A 20,907-nucleotide genomic window follows, 5' to 3' on the forward strand; every position below is an offset into this window, starting at 1 on the left:
AGGCCGGAAAGAGATGATGGAGTAGCTGGTTGCTGGACTCTTTTTGGTACAGCCATGGACAGAACCATGCTTCCTCGCGACACAGAGGCTGCATGCAGGGGGGAGGCGATGGCTCAGAACTGAGAGGGTTCAGTTTTGGAGACCCCCCGGCCCCAGGGGGTAGACAAGTATGGGGGGGACAAGAGGTCCCGAGAGTGATGAGGAAACTGTGCTTTTTTCGGAACTGGTCAAAGCACCCTTAAAAGGATAACCCTTGAAGCAGCTCTGTTCCTTGTCCAGTGGTGGGAGCGCTGGGCATGCAAGGAAGAGGTCACCATGGCCCCAAGAAGGACTCCTCTCCTCTTGATGGACTGGAATTGAGTATTTACAGGGTGATGGATGGAGATTTGAAATTTGGAAGATGTATTGGAAATGTGGGGGGGGGGAGAGGAAATGCTTTTCGTGGAGTTTTCATTTTCCAGGTGTGTGTGTGCGTGTGTGTGTGTGGTTTTTTTTTCCTTTTGTAGTTTAGTTAATAAACTTTTTCCTAAGGTAGAGGCCTGCTTTGCTTATTTCCTGGTCACATCTCACAGCGAACACCAGGGAAGTATATTTTCATGGGGCACTGGCATTGTGCCAGTGTCAAACCATGACAAAAGTGAAGGATGCTACTCTGGATTAAAAAAAAAAATTAAAAAGCCATAGCTAATGGACATATGCTACTGCTGAACAACTATCATAGCCAAAAAGGTTAACATAAATAAAGTCTGAACAGATAAGGGATTATCAAGTATGGATAGAGCAATCTCACCTTTATATTTTTTTACAGTATAAATAGCACTGTAATGACCATTTCTGATGTCTGTAGTTATATATTTAAATATCAAACCAAACTGATTCTAACTGAATGCCTCATTTTATGTAGAAGGCCAAACTCGTTCACAAAAATGTTTTCTGTCTTTATAAACTTGCAATACACTGACCATGACTAAAAAAATGCTTAAATAACATGGAGCTCCAAACATTTAATTGACATGCTTAGCACTCTGTGGGATGACTGAAAGGGCTTACAAAAGGTAGGTGTTGAATGGCTATCTGAAAGAAACAAAGAAAAGTTGCATTGCAGATGCAGCAGGCGAAGGTATTCCATATTAATGGAGAAAAAACCCCAAATCTTCCTAAGCAAAACATGAAAAAATAAAAGGTAGCAGAGCTGCATAACTAAAGCACAGATGAAGTAGAGGCAGCAATAAAGCTGTGTAGAACCACGGAAGAACAAAAACTATTTTTGGTATAGGAAAGCCAATAAAGATATTTTCTCCAGAGGAAGTGTGAACACAGTGCATCAGAGGAAGGAGAGTTTGGCAGCAACATTTGGACCACCTGGAAGGAAACCCAGCTTGTATCACAAAGGCCAGAAAGTACTGTAATCCACAAGGGAGAGTATCCAAGACTATAAATGTTTTGGAATCTATTCCAATAAAGCATAAACACGGAGAAGAACTATGCCCAGGGTCCTACACATCCTAGCAAGATGGAGAGCACTGTTACTTCCTTGGAGCAGATGGGTGGGTTCTGTTTGAGTAACATTTCTGGTGCCATTTAATTTTCCACCTCAGTACTACTCAGCAGAAATTAAATATCAGTAAAAACAGGCAACATTTCCAGTGCACATCACATGTAAGATACCCCAAACCAGATAACATTATAAAAATCAATGTAAGCATGTGTTCAACCAAACTCTTTACGTCCTGGGAATAGTAACCTGCCATTCCTCAGACAGCATTCTTCCTTCTTTCTGCCCTTCCCTAAGCAGATTTGATACAAAATAGTGAAAACATGGATTGTAGCTTCCATACCTTGCATGATTGTAGGAGTATCAGATACTCTCTAAAGATAAAAGCACCAGGAACTTTTGGGCCACAAGTTTACTATCCTGTATTAAAAAGCTTTTCCAATCAGCTCTGCAAGTGAAACTGCAACCCAAGTTAATAAATACACATTTAATCTGCAGCAGTTGGCATCAGCAAACTACAGGAAATCATTTTATTTCAGAAGAAAACAAAATTTATAGAAGTTCAGAAGGGCTTCACAGTCTTTACATAGCTGCCTTTAAGCACACTTCTCCTAGACTCATGATGGTTGGCCTGAAACTGGAGCTCCTCCCACTCAGTTACGGCACATTTTGCATCTCCCTTAGCACACACGGTTTCCTGAGCAGCCACATCAGTATTACAAAAGCAAGTTGTGACTGCTTGGTTGCTCTCTGATTTCACATGTGATGACTGATTTAAGTTATTCTGGACCAGGAAAGGAGTGGTTCACACACTAAAAGAGCCCCAAAGCTTTTTTAGATCAATGACCACATAAAATCAGAACTAATCACAAAATTTTAAACAAAAATTCTTCCTTAAGAAATTTGGTATTATGTAAAGGTAAGAAAGAAAACAAAACTGAGAGAACACTTTTCTTAAATACTCAAGTAATTACTGTTTTGAAAATATTAACCAGAATTTAAGGGAAAATCACATTTTATTACTACAAGCTAAACACATTTTTCTACTTTACTGATATGGTTTACTTAAGTCATAGTGTTCAAAGCTCCACACAAAGAGTAAAGCTCCAAAGATTAACCAAAACTCTTTTAATGGCTCCTCAACACTCCAAAAGTTGCCAGCACTATTAATATTTAAATGAAGTCAAGACTTCATGTATTAACTTCAAAATCACTCCTAATTAGATTTTTACCGGGAAATAATTGGAGGAATGTTTATGAACTTTGCCACAGAACTGGAATACTCAAGCTCAATAAAATGGTATATTTATAAGGGTAATGTTTTTTCCAGAAGTCATCATCAAGAAGTAACAGCCACTCTTGCTTTCATAGCAGAAAAACAGAAGCGTTCTGGAATCCCGAGAGAAAGGGAAAGTATGAACATTGTATTTTATACTGAAAAACTGGCAACACTTCCAGCTCACCTACACTGGACATATTATTACTGCTTGTGCTAGTGGCTACAGTTACTCTTTATCATTATGAATTTAGCTTTCTTAAAAACTGCCTTTGAAGTAAGTTCAAACTTTTCAGTTCAAACGATCTCATTGGTAAATTTATATTCAAATATTTATTAAAAATGACTGGAAAAAAGGTTAATTGGAGACTAAATTAAGGTCCCAGAAGTGTTCTAACTCTATTTTAACATTTTAAACAGGTGGTTAGAAGTTCTAAATGGCTCCTCCTCATCATCTCCTCAAATATTCGAGATCCTGGGGATTATATCAGTGATCTCAAAAGAGCACTGTATAAAATTATAGCTCTTATAATCAGGGACTAAATAAGAAAAGGAAGCGGCTGCATGCTCCTCAGAACTGTTTATAATCCTCTGCTAAGCCAAATACTACCTATCCTTTTTACACTATTATTTACACTTTCCCCAGGGAACATCAGATGTGTACCAAATGGTCTCCCTATGACTGTCACAGAGTGAAGGAAGAAATTCATGTTTAAGATATTATTTTGCACTATAGGGGCAGCACACTGAGATGCACTTTTTCTCTGATTTTATTTCAGGAAGTTTAGAACATAACACTACATCTAAAGCAGAGTCCTTGGATAAGGCTATGGCATATTGACTTTGCAGAATATATGTGCATTTCAAATTAGCTGGCTCAGATACCACCTACAGTGGACTGCAAAAGTAGGATGTATTAAATAGTTCAAAAGAATATTTTTATGCTTTTTCTAAATTCTATTACTAACCATATTATTTGCTTTTTGTATGTAACTCACACCTTCGATTTTTCAATATTAATTCAACAAAAAATCGTATATATTTTAGTGGGCTTGTTCAGCTGCTTTTTTGGAGATGAACAGTTGGAATTCTTATTGGATTCAAGCACCATTGAAAATACACTAAAACTAGACCCAGGTCACACCTTTTTAGAAGGATTGGAGGGAAGGGAAGCTTTATGCTCATTCCAGATTCTCTTTTTAGTGTTTGACACAAAAACGTTCTGTTAATTGTAATTACTGGTAAATTCTATGACTTCTATGATCCAAAGTCATTAATACATATATGTATTCCCATGACTTCAGACAACGGATAGGTACGTTCAAGTTAGCTTGAAAAATATACCAAAAATACCCAAAAAAATATATCTTGGTTACTTCAGTAAGTCCCTTGCTCATGATGTATTGATGAGAGATCCATCTGCCTTTTAAGATTAGTTAATATTCCTTTTTATTAGCCAATAATCTGACTTTCAGTCTTTATTGTCCAGTGAATATTGATATGCTCACATCCATAGTTAGAATTATTTGGTCTACTTGAGTACTCACTATTTGAGTGTATTATACGGGCAACAGTGTAGCACCTACTGAGAGGAGTTTAAGAGTGCCAGTTAATGCAACTTTACTGTTTTCTGGGGTTACTCATTCACAAAACTATATAGTTGGATTCTCCAGCTTCCTAAGACTACCCTGCATCCCAAAACCCCAAAACCTTAAATCACAGAAGAAATGAAAGACCTTTGCTTGCAGAGATCAATCATCCTGTCATTTAATGTCAGCCAGAAACTTAACTTCTGAGTAAGGAAAGGGTATTTAAAAGGTTTTGGAGAAAAAAATATGTGCGTGTGGGAAAAAAAGGGCAAAGTATTCTACTCCTGTGAAATATCTATACTATGCAATGAAGTGCATAACAAAGAAAATCAGGGTTTTTTTTCTTTCTGTAATGTTTTTTTGAGAATAAACAATCTCAGCTTGAGCTTCCTTAGCATGGCAATTATTACATATCATAAAGCAGAGCTTTTGATTTGTCTGTGTACTTCCTGTGACTGTGAGTTTTCTGAAAGAGGCCTGATAATGTATTTATAGTAATAGACTACATAGTCTAAAAAGTGTAAAAGGTTAATGCTTATTCTCTGTTAATAATATTAACTATTTCTTTCAACCACCTCTCTGAAAGGTATTTCTCTCTGTCACCTAATACACATGACCTTTTTAAAGGCTAAGTTCATGTGATGCCAAGCACAAAACACCCACAAAAGCCCTGTGTGACCCAACACGCTCAAAATACTTCTTTTTTCAGAAATGTGGGGAGGAAGCAGAAGGAAGGTATTACAATCATTTTTCTTCCAGTCATTCCAGCATCTATATGCATGATCACCCCTCTGGGAAGAAATGCTTGCATGGGGAGAAGTTTCATGAAGAAATGTGAGTGAATAAATTGAAGCATGCCTCCAACTTCTACAGTATCTGACGAATATCTAAATGTGCGTGTCCACAATCACTGTGGCATCTGAGGTGGCTCTAAAAATCCATCCCTCACTTGCTAGTTGAAATTCAGTGGATGCAAACAATCCATAACATACTGAATATAATCAGAATTATGCTGTCAAATTATGCTCCTCTAATGTAAACTGTCATGTACTATCAAAGAATCTTATCTGGGCCCCTTAATGAAAAGGCTCTTGATGATAATTTTTCTTGTTACTCAAGATAGCTTAGAGGATGGCATCTCTATTTCCCCTTGGTCTCCAGATTCCACATTTGTGGGACAAAGACAGACTTAGATCTTGGTTTGAATAATGTTTTTATTTGCTGGTAGGCTTTAGGAGCTAAAAATATAAATAAGGTCAGAATGATTATATCATAAGATTTGGTCATTCTGGCAGGATATACTGGTATATTAAAATTTAAAAAAAAAATAGAAAGTAAATAGCAAATGTCTCTACTCACTGCCAATAGACAAAAAACAAAACTGTTTCCTAACCCTGTATCCTATTGAACCATGTGCTCAAGCAATGCAAAAGGTAATGAAAAAAACATTGCTTACACTTCAAGAAGCTATGAAAGACAGACTGACAAAAAGTAAGAGTTGCACAAAGAAGAATAGGTGTTACACTTTAAAACTGCTTATTTACTTAATTGTACATTCCACTGCAACACTCCATTAATAGATTAAAAGGATAACTACTATAGTAGCAAACACCAGGAAATATCTGAATGCTCACCTATCCTACAATTATCTTGTATTTTCAAAATTAATTTTTGTGGGCTGCAATAATAAGCAAAAATTAAAATGTATGTTATTTATATGAATGAAAGCGATGAATTGTAAAATGTATTTTTCACAAGCTTTAGGAGAGCTCCCATCTGACCCCAATTACTTAATGAAAGCACAACCAACTGATCATGGAGAGTGCTGTCAGTAGGGTATTGCACCACTATTGAACATTCTCCTTCAGGGTTCTGGAACAAACTCCTCCAGGATTCAGGAAAATATTTTCTTACACAGAAAGTCAGCCAATTTCTTTTTGTTTTCATTTATCTCAGGGCTCTGACAGGCAGCGATAAACTAAATTCAGCCAAGAATTAGGATCAGATGGTGAACTGAGATTAGTTCTGCAAACTTCTCTCAGTCTGACAAACACAGCAGAAAAAGGTCTCTCCTCATTCTACATTTCTCCCCTATATGATTTAGGAAGCTAGATCATCTGGACCAAGACATTCGCTACTGTAGTCAGGGGATACTTTTTTGTTGTTGTTGAATTTATTCAGTTTCTCATTCAAATGCTCATAGGACATTGACATGGATGGATTTTTGGTCAGGAAACACATGTCCATTACACTGCTTCCCTCCCCCACTTCCCTTAAAAAAGCCAGGAAAGATGTACAATAACTGTAGCTGTCTGCAAAGTCTCTTCCCTAGAGATGGGAATAATGAGCTCTTGGAAATGTTTAAAGTCTACTAAATAAGAAAAGCATCTAGCAATGATCTGGTAAAACAGTTTTAAAGCCATGAGAATCCACTCAATATCTCCAGCACTATTATTTTTAACTAAAAAACTAGGACTACAGCCAATTTTATACTTCTGGAATTATTATTGTTTCAGAAATTTATACATATTTACACACATATGCATCTTTTAAAATGTCTACATTTCCTAGCATTCCATGTAGACAACTAGGGCTTTAAATCTTCACAAAATTCAGCTAAATAATCAAGCCCCCACCCATCTCTAAGTATTTGAAGTATAGATGTGTCCAAAATGTTTTCAGTTCTTCTCTTTGCCACTAAAAAAAAAGGCATATTAAGATTTTGCAAATTCATAAATATTATATCATTTTTGGAATAACGACTTGGAGCAGTGATAAGAGACTGTCTCTAGGGATTCCTTCATGAACCTCCTGGTTGGGGGCATGGATAGTGCTGTGAAAATAGTTAAAACAAATACAGTGAAGGAAACTCAGCTTATGCAGTCTGAGCTGTTGCACAATGGCTATGACGTACGAGTTAGTGCACAGCATAAAGACAACAATAATAATAATCCCCCACAGACAAACACTACAAATGACAGCCCGAGATGTCCATTTGGCAACTTCCACATGTTGTTTCTCACCCTTCAACAACCAACGAAGGCTAGAAGCATCACAAGAGCTATCTTGCACTAGCCACGTGCCCAGAGTTGGGCTCTTAGATGTAGCACTCAGCAGCTAAACTTTTTCAAGGCTTGGCTTGAGTCTCCAGCAATAATTCTCAAACTCTTCTGAAGTCATGAGCAATAAATGCAATGACCTGAGCTCCAAAGGAATCCCTTCCCTGTGAGGATGAGTGACACTGTGGCTTTTGCTCTCTCCCACAAAAATCTCCTTGTAAGCTCTCAACTTTCATATCTAGTCCAAAAACACCTCTATTGCCCTTTTTTGTAGCTTCAAAGTACTTTAAAGAAAGACTTTCTTAATATACCAAAGTGGTTTTAGATGCTGGAATCTCACATTTTTCCTGATCTTGCAGTGTTTGCTTGATAGAATTTGAACACAGATCTAGTACATTTTGTTGTACAGGACAGCCTTATCTTTATGCCAGAGACAAACAAATTGCTCTCCTAGAAGTACAGGGTATGCCCTAAGCAGGACTATCTGGAACATACCAGATCTCTGAAAAAGCCAAGTTTTCAAACTGCAGAACCACAAACAAATCACAGAATCCATATTTATTCCACCATTGAGGTCTCCTCAGCAAATTGTACAATCTAAAATGAAAAATATGTACTTTTTCAACAGAGTCAAAGCTCACAGTAAACAGAATAGTTCCAGTTGAAAGAGACCTATAGAAATCATCTATTCTAAGTAATCACCTATTCTATGATTACCTCAGGGCTGACCATAAGTCAAGGCATATTATTAAGGCCATTGCCCGAAAACATTGACATAATGTTCTTCTCTTTCCTCCAAGAGATAGCTAGAGAAATACAAAAAAGCTTGTTGGTGCAGAAGTAAGGCTTTGCAAAATTTAATGTTTATCTGGACCCCTCTAAACAGATTAGCTCTTCATGCCCCTACTTGACCAAGCAGATCTAACTGGAAGAGACTGAGCAAGCTGTGAAAAAGGGGGCTGCATCCCCAGCACTAAGACCAGATGGCTCTTACATGGAAAACAGGTGTGATCTGTCATTGGAAAGGAACAGACCCACGTGCAAAAAAGAGAAAAAAGGCATGTGGAGCAAACCTTTCTCAAATACATTCCCATTTATTTACAGTAAAACTCACTCATAATGACAATACACTTTTGACTGTAATGTTGCAGGATTAATCAAATAATACATATCATCTATAAAAATAGTCCCCAAGTTTTCACTTTTTATTTTTGTTTAGTGATATATAACAGATTTGGAATTATACTAACAAAATGAATAGTAGTATAGGAGCAGTCCTTGGGACAGTAGGATACGTGGCGAAAGTTCTAAGCCTGTATTCACCACACAGATTTTTTATGGATATTTTGCAGAATTTAAATCATAAACAGATGTTTGTGGAAAGAAACTGTCTCCTCTTTCTTACATACAATGTATTAATCACTCTAAAATAAGACTATAAAGATAGTATCCTTGCTGAGTCCTTTGTACTTAGCAATGTTACTAAATACTTAATTTACATCCCATTTGGGACAAAGCTTTAGAAGCAAAATTTGAAATGCTTCAGTGATCTACAAAAACAGCTATAAAAACTATTTAAGTATTTCTCATTTTGAGTGGGGACAGTGATAGCAAGGAAGTATTAATGAAGCTGAAAAGCAGCAGTTGTTGCTTATCATCTGTTTATCCCTTAATAAGGGAAGGGTGGGCACTGTGGTGTGCTATGGCAGAACCAAGGAGGAACCAAGGATGTGGGACATACAGCAGCCAGCCAGAGCATGACAGGGACGGTAGAAGTTAGGAGATCATTAAATAACCAAGACAATGTGTTTAGAAAACCTGACTTAGAACTGCAAATCAGCAACCCAAAGGGATATAAAAGAGAGAACAGCTGTGACATAGAAGGATTAGAGATAATTATAGGCAAGAACAAAATTGGCTAAGAACACATGTAGGATTAGGATTGAACCAACCTATCCAGAGGGAAGTGGTGTTCATTTTCTCATTTACCAGTGAGGTAGGGTGCTGCAATGTTAAGCAAAAAACATCCAAGACACATCATACCAGACAAGGTTATTGTCTTTAAAAGCTTCTACTCCTGCCCCACCAAGGAAGGAAAAAAATTCAAACAGACCACAAATAATTGTGTCATGACATTCAAAATCTAACTAAGGTCTATACCATATTAGGGGGAAAAAGTCATTCTGACATCAGCTGGTCGATCAGAGCTGCTTGAATCCACAAAATCTGGCAAATTACTTTTTTACTCTGGTTTTGGTTTTGGAGAGATTTTTCACATGCCTTCACTAATCTTAATCCAGAGCATCACTGAGATAGAAGTTGCAGTACTTTAGTGGTGGTTAGTTCCCTCACTCATTATGGTCCTGGCAGCCAGGAACCTCAATTTAGAGCAGAAAAGATACAGCCCATTGGTGGTCTCACATAGCACACGCGAGAGGAAAGCATACAAAAAGAAGATACCAGATTTTTCCCAGCAGAGGACCATCTCTTACTACATCCTCTTTCTGAGGTTACAGCAGTCATGCCTGCATTAGGAGTTTCAAGCTGACACCTCTGAGCAGCAGAACACTGGACTTTATTGACTAATAACTACGTAAGAAAAATCAAACCTTAACCTTATTAAAAATGAAGGAACTCAGTTTCCTGTAAATGTGACATTTAAGCAGTCTTCAACCACAGGCACAGTCTGAATTCCCAGCGTCAGGTGCTGAAAGTGAAGAGTGCCCCTAGCACAGATGGTAGTTAAGTCTATAGTTACTATGAAGCACATAGCATTTCACAATGACAAAAGCAATCTAAGCCAGGTCTATTATGGTGCCATCTTTGCTGCTCAGAATTCGTTCATAGCACCCTCTTGCTTTATGACTGACAGGTGAGTAGCATGCTAGCAATTGTTTTCCTGCACCCTACTTCTGCCAACAGTTTGGCCCTTCTATTTTAAAAGCATTATACTACCAAAAATGAGCAAAATTAAAACATTTTCTTTTCCAATTAAAATAATTACAATCAAAATGGAACTGCTTTCCATTCTAGCCATTCTTATCTGAGATACTTACTACTGTTTGTACTATACATCCATATTTGACTTCTAAAACTGAACACAGGAGTGGAGTTTTTTTAAAGAAGTGTTTTTTAAAAAAACACTTTTCTATGTGAAGAAGCAGAAGTTAGCCTTGGCCATTTCTCTTAGAATGATTCAACTGCTTCAAAGTCACTTCTGTAACCCAGGAGAAGAAATGCAACGAAAAAAACTTCAACATCCTGGGCAGTTTAGTTAATATTCATTTTTCACTTGTAGGTTTTACCTTACAGAACTGACCATTTGTTTAAAAGTCTCTTCAAACTGTGATTTCATACTTATCACCTTGCTTGGTTTATGTCAGTGCAGTTCAATTACAGACCTGAAACCCCGCTAAAACACCTACATGCAAAACAATAATTTCAAATACTTGGGCACAGAACATTACTTAAACCTCCATCAGCAACATTGATGTGTTATCAGCCAAAAAAAGTTACTTAGGTGAATTTTCCCAATTTTCCAATCACAGCAGGATTTCTAACACAGAAAGAAGGCAAGACAACAAAAATGAGATGAAATTTGAAAACCGTGGCAGTATTTATTCAAGCTAAAACTTGTGGTTTAGTGGTTTTCTTTGGAGCACAGACTATGTTCTTTGTCAAAAATCTGCTTTGTCCCACGTTCTATCAAGTGGTTCTTTGACATCACCTCTGCTCTCTGAGCCAAAACTGCTGCCAACAAGCCTCAACTGAGAAAACACTATAGCTCTGTTGACCCCATCAACTGTTTATATTCGTATTAGCTCCTTGTTCTTGACCATCTGACCTCCTGCTCCCAAACACAGAGCAAAAAAATTTGGTTTAGCACCTCATTCTGTCCTGCATACCTTGAGTTGTATGAAACAGCCACTTCCTTGTATTCTGCTCAAAAGTTTTCTCCGTAACATGGTTTTATACCAATAGGTGCACTTACAAACGATAATAATTATGGAGTTTTTAATACAACCTAAACCCAGAGAAGCAGAATGATGGCTACCAGACTTCATCAAAGTAGCTCTGCCAATAGAGCTCAAAGGAGAAAGGCATCTGGGACAAAGGCACAGCAGTGCCAGCTCTTATGTCCAGAGACCAAACTTTAGGAGTCGCCTGCCCAGCTGGAGGTGTCTGTTAATGCAATAGGCAGCACAGCTGCAAGAGGCTGAGTAATTCAGGTAGAATGCTGGTTAAAAATGCACAGTGGTTTCTATACACCATGATCTCCTCCTTGATTCTGGATTTTTTGCCAACAAGTCACTTAAGTGTCTTTAGGCTATGGGCCTGCAGCATTTGAAGGTGGTGCTGCGATTAAGTGAGGATGTGCAGCTGAATTTGACATCAGGATCATACCCAGTACTCCTCACATATATTATTTCAAAAATGGCCACCATGCCTTTTAGTTAACAGCTACAGATGAGCAGCTGGTTCCCATTTTGAAATCTGATTTGGAAAATATACAAAACCAGCTGCACTCAGTTCTCTTATCCTGAATATATCGTTCTTTAAAAATATTTTCCATATATAATTTACAGCTTCTATACTTTTCTGGCAAAGAAAAGAAGACAAGTCCTTAGACTGTGTAGTCTTGCTTAAACTGAAAAATTACTTCTTTTATACAAATTTAGAATAATTAACAAATTTTAAAAAGCATTTCTTTATATCTGTTATGGTATTCTTAAATCAGCTGGTATAAATGTGAAGGATGAATTATTTAACTGTTTTCCCAGTATAACTTCAGTAGAATCACTGTTGTCCCACAGCTGAAGAAACATAGCACTCCAGAAGTCAAACGTGCTCATATTAATTTTTCAGACGGCAAGACTGTAATTAAAGATTTTAATAAAAACTTGATAGTGTAAAAATATCTCTTAATGTCTGGATCATGATATCCTGTCACGTATCCTGCCAGAGAAACAGATTCCATAGGTTTACAGATGATTCCAGGGCTGCCAAATGCAAAACCTCTAACAGACTTTCTATTCTGCAGCTACTGAAAAAGGCTAAATAAATAAATAAATACATTAATTTTAATGGTGCAGAACCAAAGTATATGTAAGAAAGCAGACTTAAATATTATTGCTAAATTTGGACATTCTCATAGTTGGTTAAAGCACATGAGATATGAGATTACTATGAGAATTGTAGAATTTCAGAGACTTGCATAAATGTTTTCTGTTCTTATATATGGGACCACAAACACAGATGACATCTAGGTAAAAAATAAGCTGATTAAACATTTGCAAAGCATATACACTACCTGAAATTAAGACTAGATAAATTCTTTGTGGAAGCTTACAGCTTAGTAAAAGAACACTGGTCTCCTCCACTGGTTTTTTCTCTTCAGAGTTGAAGACACTTCCATTACTAGTAACTATCACAACATTTCAGTTTATCTAAAAGACACAAATAAGCTTGCTCCTATTCATATGTTCTGTTGAAGGAAGAATAACTCCTGTACATAGTTTCTAGATCAGAGCTCTATCCCAAGAAAGAGCAAAGATCCCAAATAATTGTTCCACCAAGGTCTTTTAAAATAGGGAGAGAGAAAAAAAAAAGAATAAATTAATTTACTTATAGCAGTAGATATTAATCATAAAGCAATTATAATAAAATTAAATTTATAAATCCTTTAACTAAATATTTCAGAAATAGTATAATCTATGGTTCTGTGATTCTAGAAAGGAGGTTTTACTTTTTCTAGCAGTACTTAACTCCATTTTTATTAAATTCTGCATAGTTCACAGCAATCTCTTTCCAGTAGCCCTTTAGGCTTACTACAGATCAACAAGTACATGAACAACTAACTTTGATGATAAAATCCACCAAATTCTGAAATGTAGCTCACTAATTATTCTCTCAGTGTTTCAAAAGTAAAATGTTTGACAGCTTTCTGGTTTTCTACAAAGTTAGATCCCATTTTTAAAAGGAGAAATATCAGTGACATGGTGCCAGAGATAAAACGGTAAAGACTTTTCTTCTGCAGGAGCCAATGCAGGGAGAGCAGCAGAAATTCCTTCCACCACATTATGAGGAAGATATAAAAAATAAGGGATTAAGAAAAAAGCATCTTCAAATCACTCATACCCCAGTCTAGTTTTCAAAATGTGTTCCTTTTTTCTCTCATATACGCCTCCAGTTCTATAAAGATGACCTACCAGATGACTATTATCTGTTTCTGGGGATATAATCAGTTCCTTTGGAACTCCAAAATCTAGTTATTAAAATAAATTCCCTTCCACAACTGCGAAGAACTTTTATGATTTTGCAATTAAACAAACACATTAGCTTAACAGATAACATGATTTATTCAGAAGTTGTTAGCACTGGCAGCACTGTTGAGTGTCTGTATAGTGTCAGTTGACTGCACTTACATATGGTAGTGGGCTTGAAGTGTCATATTGCATTTTTCAGCCATGGGTAATATTTTTTACAGTGGTTTATAAACATCAGTGATTGCTAATGCAAAAATAAGATGTGAATCTGGAATTTCCAAAAAGGGTAAAAAATTCTGCAGATACCAAATACTGTCTCCTTACCTCTAAATTAAAAAAACAACAATGAATCAGTGAAATAATCAATTGTATGATGTTTCAATTAAGAGCATCAGTCTTTAGCTCCCTTCAATTAAGCAAGCTCTCAGTTTGCTTTATTGGCATGAAATTGGTATAAAGAGATTGCAGGGACAGGAGGAGAGAGGCAGTTCCCAGCATTCAACTGATAATGTACACAACTCCAGAATTCAGCTCTGGAATGCTTTTGAATCCCAGTCCCAAAATCCTGGCAAAGAGTTCATATGACAAGGCTTGCACAGCTGAAACACTAACACAGCCATAACCTCAGTATACAGTTAAATACTTGCATTTTACAAGTCAGCATTTAAATCCATATTTAAGCACCAAAAGAGAAATATCCTGATTTTCAGAAGCGCTGTTTCTCCACACTTGAGTACACTACACAGCTAGGCAAGGACATATGGATTACTGCTAGAATTGTAGGACGGCCAGGGAAGTCACTAAAGTTGCTACTGCAATTTTCCTAGGAAGACTAAAAAAAAGTGGTTGAGTCTAGCAAGGGCCCCGTCTTGCAACAATCTCAAGGAGCATAGATAATTAAATTCTGGGAAAACACTCATTTGCCTAATCTGGGCCTATAGCTCTTTGGCTAATGTCACTGTCAATTTTTAATACAGTGATGACAACACTTAAAATAATACTTGAGTATGAAAATATCTTAACTTCAGTTCTAAGATAGGTCCATGAAGATCCATGGCAATATATCTATTCTCTCATGGTATATTTTATTTAAAAAGGATACAACTACAATGCAAAATAATATAAAAATGCAGCTATACAGCAATTTGCAAGTGCCTGACACATAGAACAGTGAGCCACGGTGGTTTGTTGCTAAATCAGCCAGTGACAAAACAAGTCAGTAACAACCAAATGATGAATAGGTTATGTCAGTGACATTTATTAATGGCTTACTATTTGTAGGCAACCAGGCAGCAGAGGCACGCATGGGCATGGGCTGATCCACTGCCATGGATCAGGAATCTCAGCAGCAGCAGTTTGGGTGGTATACTCTGAATAAAGCACAGCAGTGCTGTTCTCTGCTAGAGGTAAAGGACCAAAGAGAGATGAAGCACTGAGGTACTCAAATCCAATTAGCCAGACCATCAGTGACTGAAAGCTTTCCTGAGAGCTGAAATATAGGTAGAAATACTTCTTGACTTCTAGTGGGAAAAAGACAGAGCTGGGATAAAAGGAACAGATAATTTACTGCATCCTGATGTGAACTGCAGCCAAACTTTTGATATTTAACTTTACTAGAGTTTCCAAAAGGGGAAAAAATAAAAGAAAAAGAAAAAAAAAAGAAACTGCTGCTTCTGACAGCCTGGAAAACTACTGTACTTCCGTAACAACAATATAAACCTTGTTAAAATATTACACTCACACAAATTATTCAAATAAATCAACATTCACTCCATTTACAATACAGTGCACCAGCTAACTTCTGTTGGGAATGCTGCCCACCATTTGCTGGAGCTATAAAAGATGAAGGAAAGTAACTGAGATTATCCAGGCCTTTTCCATTTGAAAAATCCCTTTCTAAAATAGTTTGGAGAAGAAAGGACTAGGAACAGCATGTTCTACACTTGAGTTTTGAATGGCTGAAGCAAGTCTGGGACATAATTAAGCATTATTAGAATACATGAATACATCTAATTTGAGCTGCAGATGCAGTTTTGGTACAAGAGGCATATTAAAAATACTAAAATATTCCCCCACTTTCTCTATCTTATCTCAAAACCCAAAACAACAGCCTTCCCTCTCAGTACCATGTTTGAGGATTTTGGTACTTTTTGTTTTCTTTAAAGGATGAATGAGGTTTTATTTCTTCAAGGCTCCTCTGCTGATCTTTGCTAAGAATTTCTCTTAAGGTCTTGCATCACAAACAATAATAGGCTTCTCTATGCAAATAAACTTGATGTGATTAGGGTCTGTCTATCCTGCTATATTTTGCTTCACTGACAGAAGTGCTTCACTCACTTTTCCTTATACTACTTACTGCATCCAAAAAGTCTGCAGAGCATATATTTGTAACATTTCCAGCAACCATATATGATTTAACCACCAAATGAACCAACAGGAAAGGGAAGAAGGATACAAGGCACTAAATAACAAAACCAAACCAACCAATCAACCAACCAAAAAACTGCTTGCCTACATTCTTCTTTTTGTGATGCATTTACAAAGATATTCATACTAGGAGTGAATTAATTAACCTACTCCCCTTTACACAACAGAACACACAAAAACAGATGTCTTCTACCAAGTCTTCTTTCCTCCATGTCAGAGCTCCCTGGATCTGGCAACTGAAGGAGTGCCAAATGTGCACACAGGCATCCCATCTCAAGAAACACAGTACAGTTAGTTTACTTCTCTTTTTCCCCTACACAGGCAGGTGAGGACAATTCCAAGCACAGTACCCACTAAGCACTGCAGCCTGGGGAAGGATTCAGGGTTCCTTAACAAGCTTCCTAAAGATGGCACCATCTGTTGACAATTTATATGCTGCAATTAGAATCAGTTACAAGTCATCATGGTTAATCACAAGATTTGAAGATTCTCCTCAGGCAAACCATTACAGTTGCTTGAACTATTATAATAAAATATAAACCCTGATTATGAAACTGTTTGAGTTTTCCTCTTCCACTGTCCATTATCCAAAGAAACAGATACTCATTTAAAACCACAATGTAAAAACACAATGTGTTTTTTTTTTTAGTCCAAGAGCCTTTTTTAATAGTCAAACAAGCTAAGGAGCCTTCTGAAAGGTCTTATCTCATGAGTATAAAAAACTCCAGCTGGGAGTCTGGGTGGGCAAGGAAGCCCGGACCCAGGTAGTTTCAGGAAGAACACAAACTCATCAATGACTGGAAATGAATCTCAGATGTAAGCAGAGGGAGGAACTGAGGGTGGGTTGAGAGAACAACTATAGCTGTAGTCAAGGCAGCCTACAGGCTACTGCCAAAGGACCCACCTTTCTCATCTCCTGCTGTCCACAGTGTCCTTCATTAGGAAGTTAATATTCACTGCGTGGTGGAAGGAGCAGGTAGTCATAGACTTGAAAAATTGCTTCAAAGGGCCTAATTCCCAATGAGGGAAAAATCTCTATACAGAAGGATCTTCACTAAGTCTGCCATAGGAGGGAGTTGTTGCTGCAGCATTTCTTCTGCACGCTTTCTGACAGCCTCTTTAGCTTGATCAATATGGGAACATAGAGGCACAATGTAAGTCTTGGTCTTGCACCATTACAGTGCAAAAGAGGACAGAGGCACCAATGCTCCCACAGCCTGTGCTTGGACAGGTCAGAATGACTGTGTGGTCCAACCACTCCCCTCATGATGCACAGCTATATGCACCTTTTAAGTTGACTTCTTGCCAGTACATTCTCTTGCCAAAAGTAAGGGCTGTATGAATTAATTAATTTAGTCACAAATTGAACTATATTCTAATGTAAGCTACTAAATGAAAACAGCTATTAAAATATTTTTCTATTTTGATTTTGTGGATATATTGTTTTTACAGTTGTTCTCAAAGTTAGCTAAACCATATTTACCATAAAACACTGCTTTAAAGTAGTACATGAAGTGAAATGAAATACTGCTACCATCTGTGAATAATGTAATCAGGCAAATAAGGAATAATGACTACATCGTGGTAATTTAGGATGGAGCACAGTGAATTACAATTGTCAGCAGTTTGGTTTATAGCTCACAAACTTGAGAAAAGCACAGCATATAAAAGAGTGGGGAAGGATTTAATCAAAATATCATTACAGAAGAGAACGTAAACAACACATGGCATTACTTTTTAAGGGTCCACCACCATTATTTGTATCTTGACGTGTAACTGAAAACTTACCATCACACACACAGAAAGATAACTTCAGTGATACAGGGCTGCTCATACACATCACAAATCCACAAGGTTTAGCTCATAACAGTGGAATAATTCCATCCAACTCTTTGGGGTTGCGGTAGGTAGTCAAGGAAATAATCTATGGAAAATCCCCCAGATTCTTTCCATTTTCTAAGTTTCCTATCTGTTCATAGGCCAGAGGCGCAAGTCAGTATTTTCCCTGCCTACTATAATGACTTCTATTGGGGATGATCTGAAGCAGAAAGCAAGCTGGTAGGATGCTGTTCTTCCCTACTCTGACATTCTGTTGAGGGGTTCAGGGTGGAGTTACCTTTACCAGATTTGTGAAAATTAAATATTCTTTGAGATGGGGAAAAAATTTCCATACTCTTTAAATCTTCTCCTTGCATTAGACAAGGAAATTCAAGTCCCTGTTATTGAAAATATGTTTTTTTCCTCTCCTTTCATTTCTTGTTCCATCTCCATTCTACATATTTTCCCCTCAAGCATTTCCATAATCCTTTCACTGCTGTACATGAATACCTCTTGGCCACTGATATATTTCTCTTTGCATCATCACAGTTGAGCAGAAAAGAAACAGGAACAGGAATAAAAAGAGAGTTATTTTCTCTGGTTACACATGAAAGTTTGGTGGATTGATCCCAGCTACCAAAGTGTTGTTTAGCAAACCATCCTCTCAAAGTTTCCTCTGTAAACATAGATATTTAAGAACAACTTGTCATTTGGAAAAGTTTATTTGTCTGTATAAAACGTTTTATGACCCATTTCTGCACAGGGCAGAAACTTAACAAATGTGTCTGAATTCCAGTTCGTATTATGTTCTTCAGTGATGAAGACAACTGTCCGTCTTTTTCTCCTGTCATAAAATATTCCTTCCATTTAGAATATTCTTGTTCCTCTAAATTACTGCACTGACACAAAAGCAAGAACCACCTGGTAATGCCCAGAGAAATTATAGTACCTGCCCTCAGAGAGGGCAGCTGCTGGCACTGGTAATAAATAAATAAACAGATAAATGTATACATATGTAAATAAATAAAAGCTGTTCACTGGATTTTTGTCACCAGAAATCCAGATCCTTTCCATATGTTTCTGCCTTCCCTCAAGTGGGAAAAATCATAATGTACTAGTTCCATTCTGCCATGATAGCACACTGCATACTGTACCAAAATCTTTAAGTAATGATTAGTTTAAGTTCAGGGTTCGTTGGTTTGGTTTGGGGTTTTCTTTTCTTTTAATCCTGACTCTTTCCTAAATAATTTTGTTTCATAAGTGGAACTTTTTTTAAAGTGAATATAAGCAGAGGCTGAGAAGGAAGAAAGTATTGCAGCTGATGAAACTATAACTTTATATGAAGCACTTTCTTTATTATCATGCCATTAATTGTGTAAAGGTGACATTTCAACATGAAACACTATAAATTATGCTGCATAAAAATTTATAAATTTATAAAAATTTAGATTTTCAAAATTTAACAATCATTCAAGATGACATCTAGGAAAATTCCCTGGAAGCCAATAAAAAGCCTGTACAGAGTGCACCGCCCTGTACTGCTGCCCACTCCTTCTTGCTCCCAGGCAATGCTGTTAAAACCTGGCTCTCACTTCTCTTAGCATTTGGCCTCTCTGGAGAATTATAAGGTGAAAAAGATCTAAAATAGGTATTTCACATAGCTTTCCAACTTGAAAATATCTGTCATCACCCTGTTTTTAATTTAGACTTATTAAAAATACATGACAGCCTTGTGCTTTACAACATTCATGATTATGTATGTCTTGGAGACGTACTGAAAACACCATGACAGCAGATTTCACCAGAATTTATCCCATTCCCAGAACTGATTAGGCAGTGCTAAATAAGAAAGCTTCTTTTGGAGCACCATGGCAATAACTAACAATAAATATGACTAACATAAAATTTAACAGACCAAACATGTATCTAAGATTAGCAAAGCAAATACTCGCTCAGTGAAACAGACAGCAGAAGGCCAAGAAAAGTGAAAAGAGGAAAAACATAATAGAAACTTTCATAAGGAAAAAATAACTATCATGTAACCAAAGCATACAATTACCTAGATCACCACAATGTTTATAAAGGGAATCATGACCCGCATGTTTAACAGTCAGACCTGATATGCCAGAATCACCTGTAGAGTGCTGAGTCTGCCAGTGGCCCTTTAAACACAAATCTAGATTTAAGGAAATGTAAAATTATTGAGCAATTGGACTCAATTTTTATTTAACTACATCACTTTTCCCTTCACCTTAGTAAATGGGTATCATAATGAACGTAGGTGTACGCTACAGGCAAAACAATTCTCAAGTAAACCACGCAAAGTTGGAATCACAATTTTTAAGTGCTCCACTTCAAATATGAACTTCAACCACTGCTGACCATGACAGATTTAGCTGAGAACAAAGTGATCTTTCAGAAGGTCAAGCAAACACAAATTGCTCAAAATTACAGAGCTTTAAAGATGTTTAAGTAAGAAGCACATGTCAACCAGACCTTCAAACATTACTGAGATAATCTTCTGCTTGATTCTGATTATTTCCTTTAGCATCAAGAATAGTGGTTCATTTTAAAGAAAGGGCAAGTTCGAGAATGCATTATGTTAGAGATTCTCAAAACACAGACCATAGAGCAATTTCTAATGCTCTGAACATTTTTTATGGAGGTTACTCTATTAGAAAGGTTCATCAATGTTATCAGCGTTATGCAGCAGAGTAGCAAACATACAACAGGACAGAGTCACACCAGCAACTTGCATAGGAAGATTATGAACAAGGGAGTGGCAGTGGGGATAATGGGGAAGAGTATAAGTAGTACATGAAAGAATATGGGTTTCAGGCACAGAAATTAATACCACTTCTTGGCCAAGTTTCTTTTGCACAGCAACCAAGGCAGAAAGAACAGAAGTTACATATACCTAGGTAAGGTCTCAAATGCAGATGAAGCACAAGGCAAGGCTGAGGAGCTGGAAAGTATT

The 20,907-nt window shown here is 37.1% G+C and overlaps 1 protein-coding gene across 1 annotated transcript in view; it reads right to left on the reverse strand.

The window, feature by feature from the left end:
- Positions 1–20,907, reverse strand: part of ME1 (malic enzyme 1) — a 155,735-nt gene that overhangs the window by 48,470 nt on the left and 86,358 nt on the right. The window lies entirely within an intron of this gene.

This window comes from Geospiza fortis, unplaced genomic scaffold (genome assembly GCF_000277835.1).
Source record: "Geospiza fortis unplaced genomic scaffold, GeoFor_1.0 scaffold190, whole genome shotgun sequence".
Taxonomy (NCBI): Eukaryota; Metazoa; Chordata; class Aves; order Passeriformes; family Thraupidae; genus Geospiza; species Geospiza fortis.